At 36.8% G+C, this 22,704-nt stretch overlaps 1 long non-coding RNA gene across 1 annotated transcript in view; it reads right to left on the bottom strand.

Annotated features, from left to right (window-relative positions):
• Positions 1 to 13,401: 13,401 nt before the first annotated feature.
• LOC140611273 (uncharacterized) overlaps positions 13,402 to 22,704 on the bottom strand; it is a 109,543-nt gene continuing 100,240 nt past the window's right edge. The window contains exons 2-3 of the long non-coding RNA XR_012012554.1: positions 15,761 to 15,840; positions 13,402 to 13,627 (exon numbers count right to left, since the gene is read on the bottom strand). This is a non-coding gene — a long non-coding RNA (uncharacterized lncRNA). The remainder of the gene's footprint in view (positions 13,628 to 15,760; positions 15,841 to 22,704) is intronic.

Consider the following 22,704-nt stretch of genomic DNA (forward strand, 5'->3'; position numbering starts at 1 on the left):
TTATTTCATAATACTAAGGATAACAGAAAAGGAAGTGACCCTGGTACCAGACTACTTTTCTCTCACTGGGAGTAATCTATGGATTTGGCTCCACAAAATCATTTGGATTGATATAAAGTTCAATATTTTAATATAAAATATAATCACGGAGAGCAAGGTGGGGAAGTTTCTGACAGGCATCTGAAGCACAGATTGAAATAGAAAAGACTAAGATAATTGAACTCAAGATCTTACTTATGGTGTAATTTTATATCCATTTAGAAGCAACTCCAGAGATTTCATTAGCCCTGTCTTTGAATCAAGCTAGAAACAGGAGAGGGTGGCAGGAAGATAAAAGAAAAGGAATGTGGAAGTAGGTTCAGTCTGGTGAGGAGTATTTCCATCCTTTTTCCATCTCAAATATTACAAAGCTTGACTCAGCAAAATCCTTGACACAGAAGAACAACATTATACATACAATTCAACCTTGTAGAAAGAACTGCCTTTAGAGAGGGAAATTTTGATTTGAATTCCCATTTTGTTACCTTCTTGCCATGTGACATGGAGAATGCACCTAACTGATTTACAACCACTATCCTTGCTCTCACTCTACAGTCTGTTCTCAATTCCTCCTCCTTGCCCACACTTCTCCAGCCATGCCCAAATGTGCTAGCACATTCTTCCCTAATGGACTCTGCTTAATCTCCAGACAAACATAGGGCTTGCTCCTCTACTTTCTTCAAGTGTTTTCTTAGATCTCTCATTTTTATTAAGATCTCTCCAACTTCCATATTTAATACTACAATCTGGGAATTCCGGGTGGCTCAGTGATTTAGCACTGCCTTGGCCCAGAACGTGTACCTAGAGACCCGGGATTGGGTCCCATATCAGGCTCCCTGCATGGAGCCTACTGCTCTCTCTGCCTGTGTCTCTGTGCCTCTCTCTCTCTCTGTGTGTGTCCCAAATAAATAAATAAATAAATAAATAAATAAATAAATAAATCTTTAAAAAAAATACAGCAATCTGGTCCTACTCCCCTGTGTCATACTATTCTAACTTTTTCCTTTCTTTCTTTCTCTTTTTTTTTATCCTTAGTATATATTACATTCACATATTATATGATATTAATATAATACAGATACTGTAACTCTCCCCACTGTATTATGAACTCTGCAGAAATAGGAGAGCTTAATCTGTTTGGTTCTCTGACATATTCTCATCATTTAGAAGAGTGCCTGCAGCACATAAGAGAAACTAAATAATAGCAAAAAATTATTTGATTTGTAAAATCAAAAAATTAATGTTTTTAATCTGAAAATAAGACAAAAAATATGTCCTCACCAAGTTGTCTACATACTAAAAACAACATTTTTATTTGCCTAAAAATATTTACCAATATAGTTGATTATTAAGCGTTTTTTTCCCTATTATCTCCAAGCACCTAAATGGCGATTTAACAGGTGGATATTAATTATATTTTAGAAGTTAGATTCTTCATTCTCTGCCATCTTTGGTGTTTGTGCAATCAAAATCCCATATGATCAGGTAAAGGGCAAGTCTGAGTTCTTGGGAACAGTCAGCACATAATTACTCCAAGGGATCATCATCATCATGGTAGAGTATGAATATAAAATGCGGGTGCTAAATGGGGAGATTGACTTTAAAAAAAGGAAAGCTAAAATGAGATGTAATACAAATGCTTCTTGACCAGCATTTAAGCTAAGTCCCCAGTACTTATTACCTCTGAGGTACAAAGACAACAACAGATGAACAACTCAGATTGAGGAACTGGTTGTTAGAATCCAATCTGGGGAGCTCTCTGAGCATGCTTTCATCTAAGGACATTCCATTTCTGGAAACAGAAAGATTCTTGGGACTTCCAGGAGAAGTACTAAACATGTCTCCCTTTTCCTCTATTTTCTTATTTCTCTGCAAATATGGGTCAGAATTAGAAGAAAAACACATAACACCTGATAACTCTGACACAAATTGGCCATATTCTTGGAAATTTCCTGAGCCAAGGACAAAGCATATGCTATTTATAAAATGCATACCTTCCCATTTAGATTTTTCTTTTTCCTTTGGGATTGAGGGATATATTCTGACGAGGTTTAGGATGGGAGAAAGAGGGGTGGATATAACTCACTTCTCGAAAGAGAAGGATACAATGCACAGGACTGTTCCAGGCAGATGGAACAAGAAAGAGGGAAGCATGTGGGTGGTAGGTCAAAGCCTGAAGAAGGAAATGAAACATGTGGCTAGAGGTATTCCCTGACTAAAACTGGTATTTTTTCAAGTTTGACAGTTTTTCATTTGTTTGTTTTTTTCATTATGCTGATTGTTGCCAAGCAAAGGTTTTGTTTTTAAGTGTAACTTACCAGTCTCTTGTTTTTCATTTTCAGCCATAATAAGACAGCTTTTCCCTCCTCAAGATTACAGCAGAATTTACCCATTTTTTTCTAATACTAGTATTATTTTATATTACACATTTAACCCTAAACTAACAATTATTTTCTTTCAAAATAATGGAAATTTACTATGCACTAAGAATTGTATGCAAACAACCCACGAAGTCCTTACTACATACTGAGCTGCAGATTGTATACACATTATCTATAGATGTATAAAAAGGGAAATTGAGGGTCAGAGAAGGTAAGCAACACAACGTCAAACAGTTATTAAGTAGCAACCTATCTCTGATTCTGGAGTTCTAAATGCATTAAGATGTTGGTTTCCTGGGCAGCCCTGGTGGCTTAGCGGTTTAGCGCCACCTTCAGCCCAGGGAGTGATCCTGGAGACCAAGGATGGAGTCCTGCATCAGGCTCCCTGCATGGAACCTCCTTCTCCCTCTCTCTCTGTCTCTCTCTGTCTGTCTCTGTGTGTGTATGTGTGTGTGTGTCTCTAATAAATATATAAAAAATCTTAAAAAAAGATGTTAGTTTCCTGAAAAGGACACAGTCAGAAGAATAAATTTATGAGATTGAGGTGGTGGTGAATGGGAATAAGTGATAGGTTGTGCCATTTTATGAAGAAAAGAGACACTGTCAGATCAATTAAATCTTAAAGAGTATTATATTGTTTGTTTTTTGATATTTCCTTCCAGCAATGCAATAATTTATAAAAATATTTTTTCAGTGAATCTAATAATTTGCCTAACAATGAATATTTGTCATTTTCCACTATATCATTCACTAATATAATTTCCCTCAGTACTTACTGATAAGTACTACCTAAATTTACTTTCAAGAGAAAAGGGAGCTCAAGAATAACAAAACCTTGAAACTGATTAAAGAGTGTCTGAAGGCATATCTCAAAATCCTGGCTTATCCACTGTGCTCAGGGTTTCAGTTGTGATAAATCATACATTATGCAAGAGCAAAGGAATTAAGAGAAAGTTCAGCAAAAATCATTTGAACTTCCATTAAGAGAGTGTTACAGCTGTCTCTCTCCTCCATCACACCATTAAGCATCTCATTATCATTAGCTCTTTGTCAGTTTTAACAATTTTCTTTTCATCTAAACACCACTTCATTCTCTGACCCAACAAATGCAATTTTGACCTCATTAACCTGGTTGGTATTAACCTTGGAATAATAACAAGTTGAAACTATCCTCCACAAGCATTGTGAACTTAACTCATATTTCAGGCAGGTAGTTTAGTTTCCTTTCCTTGGTCAAAAGCTATACCTTTCAACGGGTCAGCTAGTATGCCTTGGGAACCCAGAGTCTGAGTAAAAATACATCAGTACATAAATGGATATGCAGTCCCATTCATTAATAGAAAACACCCTAGAAGTAAATGTTCTTTTGTGTAGTGGAAAGAGCTCTGATTTTGAAAATAGGGGACCCAAACTCTAGCCCCAGCTCAGATTTAATATACAGTTGGAGCTGAGCAAACCATTTAGTCATTCTAGATTTTCATTTCTTGGTAGTAAAATAAAGCTATTAGATTGGAGGGCTTTAAGTTTTATCCAGTCAAAAGACTCTAGTAGATATCTGGTGCCTTGCCCACATCCTCTTTTGAGGCTGGTGTACTCATCCTCCAGATAACCTGCAAATAATTCCATAACCTTCTTTGGAAAATCACCCTTTGCCAAAGAGGGGAGACACTCCTTGGGAGGTTACACAAGTCCCATATCCTGGTCCTCACCTATTCAGACAGTTTGTGATGGCTGCACCAACAACTGAGCCTCTTGCCTTATGGTGAGATAACTCAGGTACAAATTATGTTCCAAAATACCTCCTTACTCCCAGGGCATCAGACTAAGTCCAGACTTTATGTGAGTCCACATAATTTCTTGGATTTACTTCTTACCTATCCTGCTTCCTTCACTCCTCACTTCCTGAAAAGAACTTCTTCAATGGTTATAATGCACCCAAATATCTGCCTCGGCTCTGCATCTAAGAACTCAGATGCTATATCTTGCTGATGACTTATCAGAATGAGCATTCTAGAAGACTTAATAATTTTTTTCTCATGATTTTAGAGGTAAGACATTTTAGCAGTGCACTTCTAGACAGAGACTAATATTCATGGAAGGTCAAGAAAAGATCTCCCAAATATGATATTTTAGTGTCTGGAAAACAATTCTAGGAGAAAGGGCATGTCAGATAGCAATAACAGCATCTGAAAAGGATGAGAAGCATAGCAGCAGTGTACTGTTCTAGGAGCAGAGAGATAAGATGACAGATGAACTTGGAAAGGACAGTGATGTGGTAGGAGGAGAGGCAGGGGCACCATGAAAATGACATCCCAGATAATATTTTTTAACTCTTTACTTGGTGTCAAGCCCTGTATTCAGTATTTCCTATCTATACCAATAATGTTTCATGTATTCAACCATGATAACAGGAATATATGTTAGGAAATACTATTGTTTTTATTTTACAAATAAGGAAACCGAGGCTCAAAAAAATTAAGAGTTCCCAGGGATAGGAAATGGCAGACCCTAGATAAAAATATTGTTATTTCAAAGACTCTATTACAAAACTCTGAAAGGTGACTGTCTCCCATAACCATTTACCACCTTTATGCTATGTTAATGAATTTGGCAGACAATGAGGAAGAACTGAAGGATATAAAGGAGTAAAATTATATGATTTTATTAAGGCTTGAAATATTCATCCTCATACTGTTTTTTATTAAAAAACTTCCATCAAACAAAACAGAAAACAAAATGAAAGTAAAAAGACTAGGAAGCTATTACTGATTTTAGTCTCAGAGATGATACAGTGAGTTTTAGTCTGTTTCAGTTGCTGTAACAAAATACCACAACAATGTGGTTTCAACAACAGGTATTTGTTTTTCATAGTTTTGAAAGCTGGAAGTCTAAGATCAGTATACCAGTTGATTCAGTTAATGGTGAGTATCCTCTGTCTTGCAGATAACCTTCTTTCTTGGAGTTTCACAAGCAGGAAAGAGAGAGAACTCTATGGTCTCTTCTTATAAAGTACTAATCTCATCATGAAGAGCCCAACTTCATGACCTGATCTATCCCTAATTATCTCCGAAAGGTCCCATTTCCAAATACCATTACAATCAGCAGGGGAAGTGGGATAGTGGGGGGGGGGTGGAAAGTGGGGACTGTTTCAACATACGAATGGGGGTAGGGCACAAACATTCAGTCCATAACACAGTCTTAACCATGGGGCAGTAGTAGGGATACTGAGGAGGAGACAGATTTGAGGGTCGTTGTGAATTTTTTACTTCTGGCAAAGATTTAATATAATAGTCATGTGAATTATGTTGTTACAATGCTGTCAGATTTAGTAAAACTAATACAGAAGTCTCAGTTGTTTTGGTTTGGTTTGGTTTGAAGTAGGCTCCACACCCAGTGTGGAGCCCAATGCAGAGCTTGAACTCAGGACCCTGAGATCAAGACCTGAGCTGAGATCAAGAGTCTGACGCTTACCCAACTGGACCACTCAGATGCTCCCCCATTATATTTTTATATCAGATAAGCAAATAGTAATTTTCTTTGTTTTTTTTTTTTTAGGATTTTATTTATTTATTCATGAGAGACACACAGAGAGAAAGAGAGAGACTGAGGCAGAGACACAGGCAGAGGGAGAAGCAGGCTCCACGTAGGGAGCCTGATGTGGGACTTGATCTCGGGTCTTCAGGTCAGGCCCTGGGCCGAAGGCAGGTGCTAAACTGCTGAGCCACCTGGGTTGCCCTGCAAATAGTAATTTTTAATATATATCCCATACACTATTTGGAAAATATTTATACTAAGAAATTACTTATTGTTTATCTGGAATACAAATTTAACTGAGCCTACTGAATTTTATCTGGAAGTCCATGTCTTGGACTATGTCTTAATTTGAGACTTGGGAAGCTACACTTGTACAATTATCTGAGAGTAAAATAAGCTCTCCCTTTCTTACCCCACAGGAAATGTAACAAAAATTGCCTTCTCTATATTCCCAGTATTCCAATATCTGCCAGACTTTCAGGAGTGGAACGAAAACCTACCTGTAAAATAATGATGTTTTGATTTTTCCAGCCTAGTAGAATATTTAGCCCTATTGAATGGTATTAATGAGAAAGTAGGTTACAGGACTGTTTCCCAGAAGTTCTAGTTAGTACTGAAAAGAATCATGACATTTTACAGCTGTAAGGGATCAAACCATAATTTCATACAATGACCTTCTTTTCAGAATAAGAAATGGAAGCCTCAAGTAGTGAAGGGGCTTATCAAAGGTCACTCAGTGAATGACACTGATTCTATACCACCCACTATGCTAAGTCAAATATAATCAGTTATCACTTAATTTTCAACACAACCCTGAGAAGTAGTGATATTATCACAATCTTATCTATAAGAAAAGCATCTAAGTGAAGTTAACTAATTTTGCTTGAGGAAGCAGGCAGAAAATAGCAGAGCTACGATTTAAAATGAAACTATCTAAATTCTGAGTCCATTCTCTTTTAATCTTTACAAAATCTCTCTTACACATACACACACACGCATACATGCACACACACACATACACGCACACACACACATACACCATGTCAACCTCTCCAAGAACATAATATAGTTCTATTGCATAGTACATCATTGAAGGGGTCAAAAGAATTATAGATTTATCTTGGCTGAGCATTTATTTTTTAAATTTTAATTCCAGTAGAGCTAACATACAGTGTTAGTTTTAGGTGTACAATACAGTGATGCAACAATTCTATATGTTCACTCAGTGCTCATTAAAATAAATGTAGGGCAGCCCCGGTGGCGCAGCGGTTTAGCGCCGCCTGCAGCCCAGGGCGTGATTTGGAGACCCTGGATCAAGTCCCACGTCAGGCTCTCTGCATGGAGTCTGCTTCTCCCTCTGCCTGTGTCTCTGCCTCTCTCTCTCTCTCTGCATCTCTATGAATAAATAAATAAAATCTTAAAAAAAAAAAATAAAATAAAATAAAATAAAATAAAATAAAATAAAATAAATGTACTCTTAATCCTCTTCACCTATTTCAGCCATCCCCTTATCTGCATCCCCTCTGGTAACCATCAGTTTGTTCTCTATAGTTAAGTCTATTTCTTGGTTTGTCTCTCTCTTATTCCTTTGTTCATTTATTTTGTTTCTTAAATTCCACATATAAGTGAAATCATATGGTATTTGTCTCTCTTAAAGTCTTAAGCTTATTTTGCTTAGCATTATACTTTCTAGCTCCATCCATGTTGCAAATGGCAAGATTTCATTCCTTTTTATGGAATTATGGATTTTTAAATAAAAATCCAGTGCCAAGACAAAAATAAGCAATTAGAGATAGTCTAGGAATATCATTCTCACACAGATATATATCAGGCTTCAATACCATAGCATAATGCCAAGGCTGGCCTGTAACTTCTTGATTGGGATACCTGTATTCCATTATGTGTTTCTTAGTTCCGACTTCTACCTCATTAGCAAACTTTTCAATAGAGCACTTGAGTTTGAATTTCCTGCATTTTTAATAGATTTTACCTCTTAGAGAAGTTTAAGTTCATGGCAAAATTAATCAGAAAGTACAGAGTACAGACATTTTACATATATCCACTCTCACAGCCTCCTCCACTATCCCCCACCAGAATGGTACATTTGTTATGACTGAGGAACCAACAGTGACACATCATTATCACCCAAAGTCCACAGTTCACATGAGAGTTCATTCATATCGTACATTCTGTGGATTTCGACAAATAAATAATGGCACATATGCATCATTATAGTTATTGCTCACATATATATTCTATTTTTGTGTTAGCAAATGCAAATCTGACTAGAATTTGCCTTAGAAGATAGTGCATCTAACATGGTACAAAATCTTGGGCCAAATAGAGTTAATGAAATGTTTCAGAAGAAATTCATAAAAATGTGTAAAAACAGTCAGTACTAACCAAAAGTATAGCTTTGACTACCTTCACTAGATTTCTAAATATTATTTTAAGATCTGCTTCAGGAAATGTATACAATGTTCCAATATTAAGTAAACATACTTAAACATATAAATAATGAATTTTTCATGGGAGTCAACAGTGAATCTAAACTGTTCCTATGCTAGATATTAATTTGTTTTAGTAAATATTATTTGTTCACTACAAACCTGTGAGCATTAATGTAGCAAGGTAAAGATTAAATTTTGCATTTATTTCAAATGGGAGAATGACCTTTTCATTATGCTTTCTTTTAAAAAATAAAATTGTTCAACTAAAGAGATTAATTTGTAGCAAAATGATCTTTATTAATCTAAAATCTCTTGTGATAGACCACTCAGGCATCTAAGCAACCTAGTATGCTCACAATGGTGAGCTCACTTTGAATATATGAATGTAGCAAAAGAGACAACTTTCTTGGCACTGGCTTGCATTAAAAAGAAAAATTCAGAATTATATCAGATATTCATAAAGAGTTTTAGCTTCTCAAGCTCCCTTTTCCCCCCGAATACATTCAAAAAATTCTATTGACTTACTGACCCAGTGACTGGAATATCTGGAATTCTCAAGAACTTTTAAATGAACCTAAGTCATGCCTTAGTATGTCCAACTCAAGATTTTTTGAACGAACTAAAATGATATAATTTTTTTTAAATGATATAATTATAGAAGAAGAGTGCTAGAATTAGTGGTGCTCACACTATCAGTCCAGTTATTACTGGATAGCCATACCCAAGATATCGAGAAGTCCTGATTATATCACCAAAGAACAGCTCAAATCTTCCCATTTGTCTCCATAACCACTTCCACCTGCCAAAATTTGGAAGTTCCCACTTGCTCTATAATAGCTTCCAATCCTTAGATCTTAGCTCCCACAGCCGCTCCTGGTCCAACACCCCTCACCAAAACTTATCACGTCTATAGTTTGCTGATTATGGGAGCTTTATAAAATATATTTCTAATCAAGTATCCACCTTCAGTTTCCCATTACCCTTAAAATATAGTCAAAAATCATTCACTGCCCCACAACTCCCCAAATGAGTTAGCCCCTGCTTACTTACTATAAGCATTATACTACCATCGATCATCTCCTTATTCCACTTCATTTCACTCACATATGTGTTCTCTCCTTTAACTCACTGAGACCTTAAAAAACAAAGAAAAACAAAGACATAAAAAAAACCCTTCCTAATACCTTATTTTTAAAGCTTTCATGTTTCAAATGTTATTCAAGGTTAATATTAGATATAAATAGATGCTCAAGAAGCATTTGTTGTATCAAAGGAAGACTAGCTTAAGAATTGAGGGGGCGGGGTAAGATGGCAGAAGATAGTCCCCAAGTCACCTGTCCCCACCAACTTACCTAGATAACTTTCAAATCATCCTGAAAACCAGAAATTCAGCCTGAAATTTAAAGAGAGAACAGCTGGAATGCTACAGAGAGAAGAGTTTGCGCTTCTAACAAGTACAACTTGTTTTTAGCCACTCCGCACTGAGCAAAATGACTACAAAGAAGAACTCACCACAAAAGAATAAGAGATAACCACAAGATCAGGGACTGATAAGAAGCAAACAAATAACCAAGTTTAAATGCAAAAGGAAAATTCTGAAGGATCTTCTATGGATTAGGTTAAACTTTGATCTAAAAGGTGGAAATCAAAAAAAAAAAAAAATCATTATCCCTAACCTCTAAGAAGACACAATCTAAGTGTACCTATGCTTGACATGTAAGTAACTACAAAAGAGAAGATAAACTTTTTACAAAGGAAAGAGTCATCTCCCAACACAAGAAATGTTTTATCAGAATGAGGAACAGTGACAGATACGAAATTACAGTTATGAGAATTGGGGCCATCTGCATCCACAGTTTAACTAATATGACTGAGAAATGAGAACACTTTCACCAACATAACTATTTGTTCTGGGGAAATCTTGCCTAGAAAGATAAGATTGTAAACCAACAGGTATCTTCCCTGGTTGCTTCTATAAATTCCTATAAAGCAATACATGTGAACAAACACATTGCTCACCTGGGTAAACAGATTTCCTATTGGGACATTAGATTGCTCATATGGGCAAACAGCTCATTCGTCAAACTCACTTCAAGACTCTCAACTTGGGCTGTGATGATTACCAATGATAAACTCTTACATTATGAACTTTATCCTCTCCTAATCAGTTTTCCACCTTGAAAAACTTGCCTTATGCTACTTGCATAGAGACATCAAAACCCTCAAAATTTGATGCTGACCTCCCACTTGTGAAGCCATAGTAAGATTCTTTAAAAGTTACACAGATATTAGAAACCCTTTAGAAAAATCTTTTGACATCAGATTTGAAAATCGATATTCTTCATGGAAACCAGTCTTGCTATTAAGAACACTACTTTTCCTCCATATGACTGCATCACAGATTAATAGTATGCAAATTACTATGATCAGGGTTTGTATTGCACTTCTAAGACACATTGGTAGTGCAAGAGGGGTTTCATGACATAAGAACTGTGATGAACTAAAACCAAAACAGCAGATCTCCTCTCCAAGTGGAAGAGCACTCTACCCCATGGGAAGTAAAGAGGTCTGTGTTAGGGAGTGTCTTAAAGCACAGCTAGTCTCTACCTGTGACTGCATAGATTTTTACAGAGAGTTCTCTGGGGCCCTGAATATCCTAAACTCAAAAAGAGTTATAAGAAACCTTGTTTTAGCCACAGATACCAATTGTACTTTCTAAAACTCCTTATGCTGATATCACAATTGTTTAGGACTCAAAGGGATCACAGAGTAAGTGATTAGCATCCTCTACTCTATGACAAGAGGCTTTGTATCAAGTCCGTACTGCTATATTCACTAGGTAGCAAATAGATTAATAAACCAAGTTTTTATTTGACCCAAATAGAGTAAAACCAAGACAAAAATATTAGGTTGTAACTCAAATTATAAAGCTCCCTTAATTTTTTTAAAGAAAAAAAAATCTTAGAGCAGTTTTAGGTCCACAGAAAAATTGAGAACATAGATTATTCTGCCTCCACAAATGCACAGCATTCCCCACTATTAACAACCCCTACTGGGGTAGTACATTTGTTGGAACTGGTGAACCTACATGGAACATCACTGTCTACCCCAAAGTCCACATTACAGTTCACCTTGGGTGTTGTACTTTCCATGGGTTTGGAGAAATATATAATGACATGTGCCATCATTACAGGATCATACAGAGTATTTTCATTGCCCTAAAATTCTCTGTGCTCCAGTTATTCATCCTTCTCCTCACCCTCACCCCTGGAACCACTGACCTTTTTACTGTCTCTGTACTTTTACCTTTTCCAGAATATCATACTATTTGTAGATTTTTCAGATCAGCTTTTTTCATTTTGTAATACGCATTTTGGGTTCTTCCATGTTTTTTCATGCCTTGATAGTTTGTTTCTTTTTAGCACTGAATAATATTCAATTGTCTGCCTGTACTACAGCTTACATATTCATTCACCTACTGAAGAACATCTTGGTCGCCTTCAAGCTTTGGCAATTATGAGTAAAGCTACTATAAATATCTGTGTGCAGGTTTTTGTGTGGACATAAGCTTTTAACTCTTTTAAGTAAATACCAAGGAGTGTCAGTGCTGGACCATATGATGAGAGTGTGTTTAGTTTTATAAAAAACTTCCAAACTGTCTTTGAAAGTGGCTGTAGCATTTTGCATTCCTACCAAAACTGAATGAAAATTCCTGTTGCTCCACATCTTCACCAGCCTTTTGTGTTGTCTAGTATTCTGGATATGGCCATTGTAATAGGTGTACAGTAGTATCTCATTGTTGTTTTCATTTGCATTTCCCTGATTACATATGATAGGACATCTTTCTATTTGTGGCTTTTGGAAATATTTTCTCCCAATATGTAGCTTCTTATTCCTTGACATTGTCTTTTGCAGAGCAGAAGTTTGGTGGTTTTGTTTTTTAATGAAGTCCAGCCCATCAATTATTTCTTTCAAGTATTGTACCTTTGGTGTTGTGCCTAAAAATCATCACAACTCTAATTTTTTAAATCACATATTTTGACAAGGGCACTTGAAACCATAAACAAATTGTTACTCAGAGATTTGTTTCAGAAATTATCTTCAAATAGCCATGCAACTTCATCTCTATCAACTTCCTAGCATCCACTAATATCAAGATCTATCCCTCTTTCCTTCCCTTTCCCAAGAAGACTATAAGAACTCTTGACCAATAATGATCCCAAACTGAATTTTTGTCTTATATCCGTGAATTACCTGTCCCATTGTGTCCATGTTTTCTACAGTAAACAAATATATATGATTTACTTTAGACTTTCTGTTTGTTTTTAACAGATAACTTTAAGAGTATTTCACACAGGGAAATTCTAAAATTCTTCATTAAATAAAACCGAACTCATTTGATGAGTGTTTTAGGGTTATGTGTAGTTCACAAATAATGCTACAAAAACAATAAAAATAGTATCTCTGCTACAGGAAAACAACAAAGTAAAACTTCTTTGACTTTTTCCTCCTAAAAGAATTTCTCTTTGCAAGAAATTGCTCTTCTTTGTCCTCTTAACCACTGTGAATGTTGTGATACATGTGCATGTGAATTCAGTAAAAGCAGTGTCATATGTCAATATGACAAAGCCTAAGATAGGAAATGAAGATGATAATGAAGAGAAAAATATTTTATGAATGAGAGATTAGACTTTATGGTCTAGGTAGAGATGGCTGATCCAAGACCAATGGCTAAAGGAATAGATGTTACTTCACTGGAAGACTAAGTGTTCTCTCAACTAAAGTATTTAGTAAATGAGAATGTGATTTCTCATGAAGTCTGTTTGACAGACTAGCCATTTACCAAGTACATTCAAGTGAAAGTCAACAACGGGGAAGAGAAGCGGATTAGGTTTCTTTTTATTAAAGTGTGAGATAATTTTAGTTGGTAGCATTAAATAACTTCAACTAAATAATAATAACAATAATAATAATAATAATAATATTAATAATAATATTAACAATAATAATAATAAACAATAATATTAATAATAATAATAATAACAAAGGTATTCTTCATTCTTGAGTTCCATTGTGAGAAAAATTCAGCTCAGAGTTAGTATGACTAACACTTCATAATCTTCTTTTTAACCAGAAGAATACAGGCCTCAGACTCAGTATTTAAGGGACAACCATAATCCACTGGGCATACCTCAGAGTTACTGCAGATTTAGTTCTAGACTACTGCAATAAAGTGAATATTACAAAAAAGTCAGTCAAATAAATATTCTGGTTTCCTAATGCATATATAAAAGTTATGTTTACACTATATTAAGTATGCAATAGCATTATGTCAAAAAAAAAATCAATGTACAGGGGCAGCCCTGGTGGCTCAGCAGTTTAGCACCGCCTTCAGCGCAGGGCCTGATCCTAGAGACCCGGGATCGAGTCCCACGTCAGGCTCCCTGCATGGAGCCTACTTCTCCCTCTGCCTGTGTCTCTGTCTCTGTCTCTATATATCTGTCATGAATAAATAAATAAATAAGTAAATAGATAAATAAATAAATAAAAATAAAAAATAAAAAAATCAATGTACATACCTTAATTTTAAAATACTGCCAAAATGCTAATCACATGAGCTTTCAGAGAGTTGTATCACTGAACACAAAACAGTGTAACATATAATAATAATAATGAAAAAGTATGAAATATTGCAAGAATTACCATAATGTGACACGGAGATACAGAATGAGTAAATGCTGTTAGAAAAATGGTACCAATATACTTGCTCAATACAGTGTTGTCACAAAACTTTAATTTGTAAAAAACACTATATTCTAGAAAGCACAACAAAACAAGGTATACTTGTATATTGTTTTGTTATGTTCATACTCATTTTTCATCCTTACATTTTACTTAAGGAAAATATTAGATTTTCATTTATGATAGTGATCTAAAGTTTACTTTTTAAATAAGTTTATTTGCATAAAATGTGAAATTATATTAAAATATTAAGTAAATGAGAGCATAGGTGGCAAAAATTATGGCAAAAAAGTAACATAGTATTCAAATAGTAAAGTTTGCAAAATGCTGAACTAGATTATAAATGGATTAGCTTATTCTGCAACTGTATAGCTCAAAGTGTGGTATAGTGTCCTATAGGTATGGGGGTGGTAAGAAATATTTCTATTGGTCCCAGCACACAAAAATTTCCAACTTAAATAATATATAACACAATTAAATTAGCAACAAAATAGATGTGAAAAACTGTTCAGAAGCTAGCTTCAGGTATACAACCAAAATAAGCAAAATATTTATATTTTGAATGAGGGACAGTAATGTTTCCTATACTTCTTTCCCACTTATAACCATTCATTAGAGTTAACTATACCTACTTTTGACAAAAAAAATAAGACCTAGCACTTAGTACAAATATGCCAACCACAAAGAAAATATATTAGTTATTTTTAAAAAGATTATTTATTTATTCATGAGTGACACACAGGGAGAGAGGCAGAGAGACAGGCAGAGAGAGAAGCAGGCTCCCCACGGGAAGCCCGATGTGGAACTCCATCCCAGGACCCTAGGATCACAATCTGAGCCGAAGGTGGATGCTCAACCACTAAACCACCCAGACGTCTCCATATTAGTTATTTTTGACCAATTAATAAAATGATAAAGGAAGGAAGTTAAGCTAAGCTAAGCTTAATAAAAAGATATTGTGTACACTCTAACAGGGTTCTCCAGAGAAACAGAACCAACAGAAACTGGCTCATACATGGTGGAGATAACAAGTCTAAAATTCATAGGGCAGGCCAGCAGGCTAGAAACTCATACAGAGGTTGATACTATATAGTGCTGAGTTTGAAGCTTGTAGGGCTGGCTGGCAGGCTGGATATTAAGTGAGGATTTTTATTACAATCTTAAAGCAGAATTCCTTCTCTGGAAACCTCAGTTTTTGTTCCTATGGTCTCTGACTGAATGAAGCCCACTCACATTCTAAAGGATAATCTGTTTACTTAAAGACAACTGATTTACTTAAAAACAACTGATCACATCTATAAAACATCTTGACATATTTAGACTTTCATTTGACCAAACCACTAGGCCCCACAGCTTAGCCATGTTGACACATAAAGTTTAGCCAACACACAGTCTTAGGAGAGTATCATATTTTTTTTTGGAAATAGGAATAGATTAGAGCGAGGGCAAACACCGGCTTCAGGACTGCTCTTGTTCAATTTTCAAGTTTGTATAAACTTGAATCAATTGCTTATAACTCTGCCTCTCTCTCTCTCTCTCTCTCACGAAAAAATAAAAATCTTAAGAAAGAAAAAAAGAACGGTAAGTGCTGAAGATCAAAACAATATTGCTTACCTGTGTCTCAAGTGTATGCTTTCTTTCTCTTCCTCGCACATAGTGGGCACTGAGAACTCGTAGAATAAATCAATGAGCAACTGTTAATTAGAGAGAAGAGACTATTATAAACTATATAGTTTTGGTAAATTGAAATTCTACACTTAAGCTGACCTCTAGGACTGACTTACCTTAAGAGTCCATTATTGTTCATAACTAACTAGATGATAAGGAGGGCAGAAAAAGTTTGCAAATTTATACACATATGATTAGGAAAAACTAAATTATGTTACAGACCCTACAACAAGGTCTGGAATATAAAATATTCTCAAAAACTATAATTTTAAAAGTGTGTTAGGGATGATCTGAACAACTATAAATCTTTATAACTTAATCTATGAAATACCTTAAAATAAAGTTCTATTATATCTGAAAGTATAGGCTTCTAATAGGCTTTTTGAATTATAAATTGGGTGAGTATCATGAATAATTCCAACTGAAATAGATTAATTTCTCTTTCCACATTGGGGATTAAAAAATATTTGTTAAAACAGGCAAAACCTTGGGATCATAACTGGGAAGTAACTATGTTTTAGAGTGGCTTAATACAAGGAATTCATTACTTGAACATCATGTGGAACATTTATAGACAAATTCCCTCTGGCTACACTGGTATTTTGCAAATATATTGGCAAATGTCAGCAATTTGCATGTTAGAAATATCTTCTTTTATTTAGAATATCAAATAGTTTGGTTATGAAATTACACTTCCCACATTCTGTAAAGACCTGGTATATTTAGTTTAAATGTAAGTTACAGTTAAAGTACCTTAACAGTCTAGAGAAAGCTTTTATTTTCCAACTGTAGAAGCTATATATGTGAAAACATTGTCAGGCAGATGGATATAAGTAGAAGATGTCACAAGATCTATTTCCCTCTGGAAGAAGGGCTCTATTTTCTTCCCTAATGGCAACTCATATAAAGACATAAAAATTTAAAAGATCAAAAAATATAAAACTTCAAATCATCACCTCTGGAAAAGTCCAAAGGAGTCTAGGGCTAGTTGTGTAAGAATGGAGACACTTAACCAGTGCAACAGGCTGGAGCTGACAATCACTACACAGCTAAGATGTGCCAAAGTTTGGTTCTTAACTTCACGATCTCCTATAATCTTCACCAAAACACTCTGAATTTCTCCAAAATGCAGACAAGGAAAGAGAACTTCAGAAAAATTAATGACTTTTGCAAAGGCAAAAGACAAGTAGTTCATGGGCCTGAATTGGCACTGAATTTTTTTTTTTCTTTAAAGATTCTATTTTTAAGTAATCTCTATATCCAAAGTGTGGCTTGAACCCATTACCGCAAGATTGAGAATTTCACGCTCTACTGACTGAGCCAGCCAAATGCCCCAGCATTCAAGTCTTTTGACTCCTAATCCAATCTTCTTCCTACTAATTCATTCTGACTCCATAATAGGAAATGATAAAATGCCCAGGGCTACGCATTATAATAAAGAGTTAAGAAAATAACCAACCAAATGTATTTTATCACAGTTAATACTTTATGCAGTCAGAATTTGATTTCAGGTCTGGCTGATTATAAAGCTCATTCTAAATTACTCATTTTATCCTCCCATTTAGATTGTAAATATGTAGGTCCCATGAAACTAGGAATGTATTCCTGTATTCATTGTTGAAATTCTGATGCTTAGCACAATGTTTATCATAGAGTTATGGCCCAGCTAAATGCATATTAAATAAATATAAACCACTGAGGATATGTCATATCCACAGCTCCCAGTTGGGAATGGTTAATGTGTTTGATGCAATATTGCATGTATGGATCTTAACCTTGATTGACTGATTTCTCTCTTTCTCTCTGTCTCTCTTTCCTATTTGCTTAGCTGCCTACAGGCCTAATTGGTTCAGAATCTGGAAGAAGGAACAATATTTAGTCTTCCCTGAAATCCCAACCTAAGTGAAACAAAGAGTAATAGGGAGGAGTGCCCCATTGCCAAAACAGGAACTTTACTACCTGTAAAGCTGTATTTTAGAATGTACCTTGAAGCATGGCCCAAATTTGGCTTGGTCCTTTTTTCTTTACCCTCAAACCTAGAATCCTGGTATTCCTTTGTGGAGGAGTGGATCTAAAGGCTACTAGAAGACTCTGGCCTGTCTTTATTAGCAAGAAAGGCCTTGAGGCTGAACTGAGTCTACTGTTAGGTACTTTGGTGCCAAGAAAAGGGAAGGCAAGAAGAGACAGAAGAAACCAATGAAAGTGTCTTCAGAGAGACTACTGAATGTTTCTCACCAGTATTATCCATTCCTCTTCCAAGAGGGAAAAAATGTAAGGGGTAGAATTCAGGGAGCAGACAAATGCCTTCTCTTCAAAGGGAAAGAGTAAAAATCCTATCCCTTCATGAAAATGCACGGAGGGATGTTCTAAGCATCACTGTCCACAGGGATATGAGATGAGAAACAGTGGAAATGAACAAAGTGGGAAAGAGAACACCAGAGAAAGCATAAGGCTTATTTTGAATGCCTTTTATAGCTAGGTGATGTACACATGTTTCTCAGCTGTATCATTCAGCTGTTTTTGCCTCTTTTGCCATGTGAGCAAAAAGACAGCAACTCAGAGCTCAGAGCATCTCCAGTACTGATTGGGAAATTTAACTAGGTGTTTTCAAATTTTCCAGTTAACTAAGATTTTTGTGATGCAATGAGCTTGAAAAGCAAAAAAATAAAGCAATCCCTTTAATTTAAACCAAGTAGAGTGAACATTTTCAAGTGCAACAATTTGGGCCTGTGGGCAGGCAGGCACCATGAGAGAAACACAGAGAGGTAAGATGAGAACAACTGGAAAAAGCAGCCTAGAGAATGTCTCTGTCAAAGTAGCCTAAACTCAGGAAAATAACAGTATCAAGAGAGTCTAAACCTGAGGTGGAATCCAAGGTGAACCAGAAGTGAATATTCAAATAACAATCTATTGAGAAGATTAGCATAGACTTAACTAATAAAAGGAAAATCCATGGATTATAAATAGGCATTACTTAGCAGATTTCCTCATAATGAATTATCTACTTTATTAATTATATTTATGTTCTACTACTTTTTTTTTAATTTATTTTTTATTGGTGTTCAATTTACTAACATACAGAATAACCCCCAGTGCCCGTCACCCATTCACTCTCACCCCCCGCCCTCCTCCCCTTCTACCACCCCTAGTTCGTTTCCCAGAGTTAGCAGTCTTTACGTTGTCTCCCTTTCTGATATTTCCCACACATTTCTTCTCCCTTCCCTTATATTCCCTTTCACTATTATTTATATTCCCCAAATGAATGAGAACATATAATGTTTGTCCTTCTCCGACTGACTTACTTCACTCAGCATAATACCCTCCAGTTCCATCCACGTTGAAGCAAATGGTGGGTATTTGTCATTTCTAATAGGTGAGTAATATTCCATTGTATACAGAAACCACATCTTCTTTATCCATTCATCTTTCGATGGACACCGAGGCTCCTTCCACAGTTTGGCTATCGTGGCCACTGCTATAAACATCGGGGTGCAGGTGTCCCGGCGTTTCATTGCATTTGTATCTTTGGGGTAAATCCCCAACAGTGCAATTGCTGGGTCGTAGGGCAGGTCTATTTTTAACTCTTTGAGGAACCTCCACACAGTTTTCCAGAGTGGCTGCACCAGTTCACATTCCCACCAACAGTGTATGAGGGTTCCCTTTTCTCTGCATCCTCTCCAACATTTGTTGTTTCCTGCCTTGTTAATTTGCCCCATTCTCACTGGTGTGAGGTGGTATCTCATTGTGGTTTTGATTTGTATTTCCCTGATGGCAAGTGATGCAGAGCATTTTCTCATATGCATGTTGGCCATGTCTATGTCTTCCTCTGTGAGATTTCTGTTCATGTCTTTTGCCCATTTCATGATTGGATTGTTTGTTTCTTGGTGTTGAGTTTAATAAGTTCTTTATAGATCTTGGAAACTAGCCCTTTATCTGATAGGTCATTTGCAAATATCTTCTCCCATTCTGTAGGTTGTCTTTGAGTTTTGTTGACTGTATCCTTTGCTGTGCAAAAGCTTCTTATCTTGATGAAGTCCCAATAGTTCATTTTTGCTTTTGTTTCTTTTGCCTTCGTGGATGTATCTTGCAAGAAGTTACTATGGCCGAGTTCGAAAAGGGTGTTGCCTGTGTTCTTCTCTAGGATTTTGATGGAATCTTGTCTCACATTTAGATCTTTCATCCATTTTGAGTTTATCTTTGTGTATGGTGAAAGAGAGTGGTCTAGTTTCATTCTTCTGCATGTGGATGTCCAGTTTTCCCAGCACCATTTATTGAAGAGACTGTCTTTCTTCCAATGGATAGTCTTTCCTCCTTTATCGAATATTAGTTGCCCATAAAGTTCAGGGTCCACTTCTGGAATCTCTATTCTGTTCCATTGATCTATGTGTCTGTTTTTGTGCCAGTACTGTGCTGTGTCTTGATGACCACAGCTTTGTAGTACAACCTGAAATCTGGCATTGTGATGCCCCCAGCTATGGTTTTCTTTTTAAAAATTCCCCTGGCTATTCGGGGTCTTCTCTGATTCCACACAAATCTTAAAATAATTTGTTCTAACTCTCTGAAGAAAGTCCATGGTATTTTGATAGGGATTGCATTAAACGTGTATATTGCCCTGGGTAACATTGACATTTTCACAATATTAATTCTGCCAATCCATGAGCATGGAATATTTTTCCATCTCTTTGTGTCTTCCTCAATTTCTTTCAGAAGTGTTCTATAGTTTTGAGGGTATAGATCCTTTACATCTTTGGTTAGGTTTATTCCTAGGTATCTTATGCTTTTGGGTGCAATTGTAAATGGGATTGACTCCTTAATTTCTCTTTCTTCAGTCTCATTGTTAGTGTATAGAAATGCCACTGACTTCTGGGCATTGATTTTGTATCCTGCCACGCTACCGAATTGCTGTATGAGTTCTAGCAATCTTGGGGTGGAGTCTTTTGGGTTTTCTATGTAGAGTATCATGTCATCTGCGAAGAGGGAGAGTTTGGCTTCTTCTTTGCCAATTTGAATGCCTTTAATGTCTTTTTGTTGTCTGATTGCTGAGGCTAGGACTTCCAGTACTATGTTGAACAGCAGTGGTGAGAGTGGACATCCCTGTCTTGTTCCTGATCTTAGGGGAAAGGCTCCCAGTGCTTCCCCATTGAGAATGATATTTGCTGTGGGCTTTTCATAGATGGCTCATAAGATGTCGAGGAATGTTCCCTCTATCCCTACACTCTGAAGAGTTTTGATCAGGAATGGATGCTGTATTTTGTCAAATGCTTTCTCTGCATCCAATGAGAGGATCATATGGTTCTTGATTTTTCTCTTGCTGATATGATGAATCACATTGATTGTTTTACGAGTGTTGAACCAGCCTTGTGTCCCAGGGATAAATCCTACTTGGTCATGGTGAATAATTTTCTTAATGTACTGTTGGATCCTATTGGCCAGTATCTTGTTGAGAATTTTTGCATCCATGTTCATCAGGGATATTGGTCTGTAATTCTCCTTTTTGGTGGGGTCTTTGTCTGGTTTTGGAATTAAGGTGATGCTGGCCTCATAGAACGAATTTGGAAGTACTCCATCTCTTTCTATCTTTCCAAACAGCTTTAGGAGAATAGGTATGGTTTCTTCTTTAAACGTTTGATAGAATTCCCCTGGGAAGCCATCTGGCCCTGGACTCTTGTGTCTTGGGAGGTTTTTGATGAGTGCTTCAATTTCCTCCCTGTTAAGGTTTTCTATTTCTTCCTGTTCCAGTTTTGGTAGTTTGTGGCTTTCCAGGAATGCGTCCATTTCTTCTAGATTGCCTAATTTATTGGCGTATAGCTGTTCATAATATGTTTTTAAAATCGTTTGTATTTCCTTGGGTGTTGGTAGTGATCTCTCCTTTCTCATTCATGATTTTATTAATTTGAGTCTTCTCTCTCTTCTTTTTAATAAGGCTGGCTAATGGTTTATCTATCTTATTAATTCTTTCAAAGAATCAACTCCTGGTTCTGTTGATCGGTTCCACAGTTCTTCTGGTCTCGATTTCGTTGAGTTCTGCTCGAATCTTTATTAACTCCCTTCTTCTCTTGGGTGTAGGATCTATTTGCTGTTTTTTCTCTAGCTTCTTTATGTGTAAGGTTAGCTTTTGTATTTGAGTTCTTTCCAGTTTTTGAATGGATGCTTGTATTGCGATGTATTTCCCCCTTAGGACTGCTTTTGCTGCATCCCAAAGATTTTGAACGGTTGTATCTTCATTCTCATTAGTTTCCATGAATCTTTTTAATTCTTCCTTAATTTCCTGGTTGACCCTTTTATCTTTTAGCAGGATGGTCCTTAACCTCCACGTGTTTGAGGTCCTTCCAAACTTCTTGTTGTGATTTAGTTCTAATTTCAAGGCATTATGGTCTGAGAATATGCAGGGGACAATCCCAATCTTTTGGTATCGGTTCAGACCCGATTTGTGACCCAATATGTGGTCTATTCTGGAGAAAGTTCCATGTGGATTCGCGCTCCCGGGCCGCGCAGCCCCCTCCGCGGAGCCGCCCGAGCCCCTCCGAGCTGCTGCTGGAACCACGCAGCCCCCTCCGCACGGAGCCTCTTCCTCTGCCCGAGCCCCCCGAGCTGCTCCGGGTCCCGCCGTGCGCGCTGCAGCCCTTAGGGAGCTCGGCGCACTCTCCCGGGGCGCAGGTGTCTGTTACTGTCCCAGGGAGCCGGAGGGCATCCTCGCCCTCCTGGGTCCTGCTCCAAGTCCCTGCTAGCCCCTTTCCGCCCGGGAAGGTCGGTGCAGCTCCTGCGTCTCCGGGACAGGGCTCTCCTGTCCTGGGGACACTCGCCCCGGCCTCAGCCCGGCTCCTCCTGGGCCCCTCCCCCTTGGAGGCCTTTGTTTCTTTATTTCTTTTTCCCCGTCTTCCTACCTTGAT

The sequence above is a fragment of the Canis lupus genome, chromosome 19, assembly GCF_048164855.1.
Source record: "Canis lupus baileyi chromosome 19, mCanLup2.hap1, whole genome shotgun sequence".
Taxonomy (NCBI): Eukaryota; Metazoa; Chordata; class Mammalia; order Carnivora; family Canidae; genus Canis; species Canis lupus.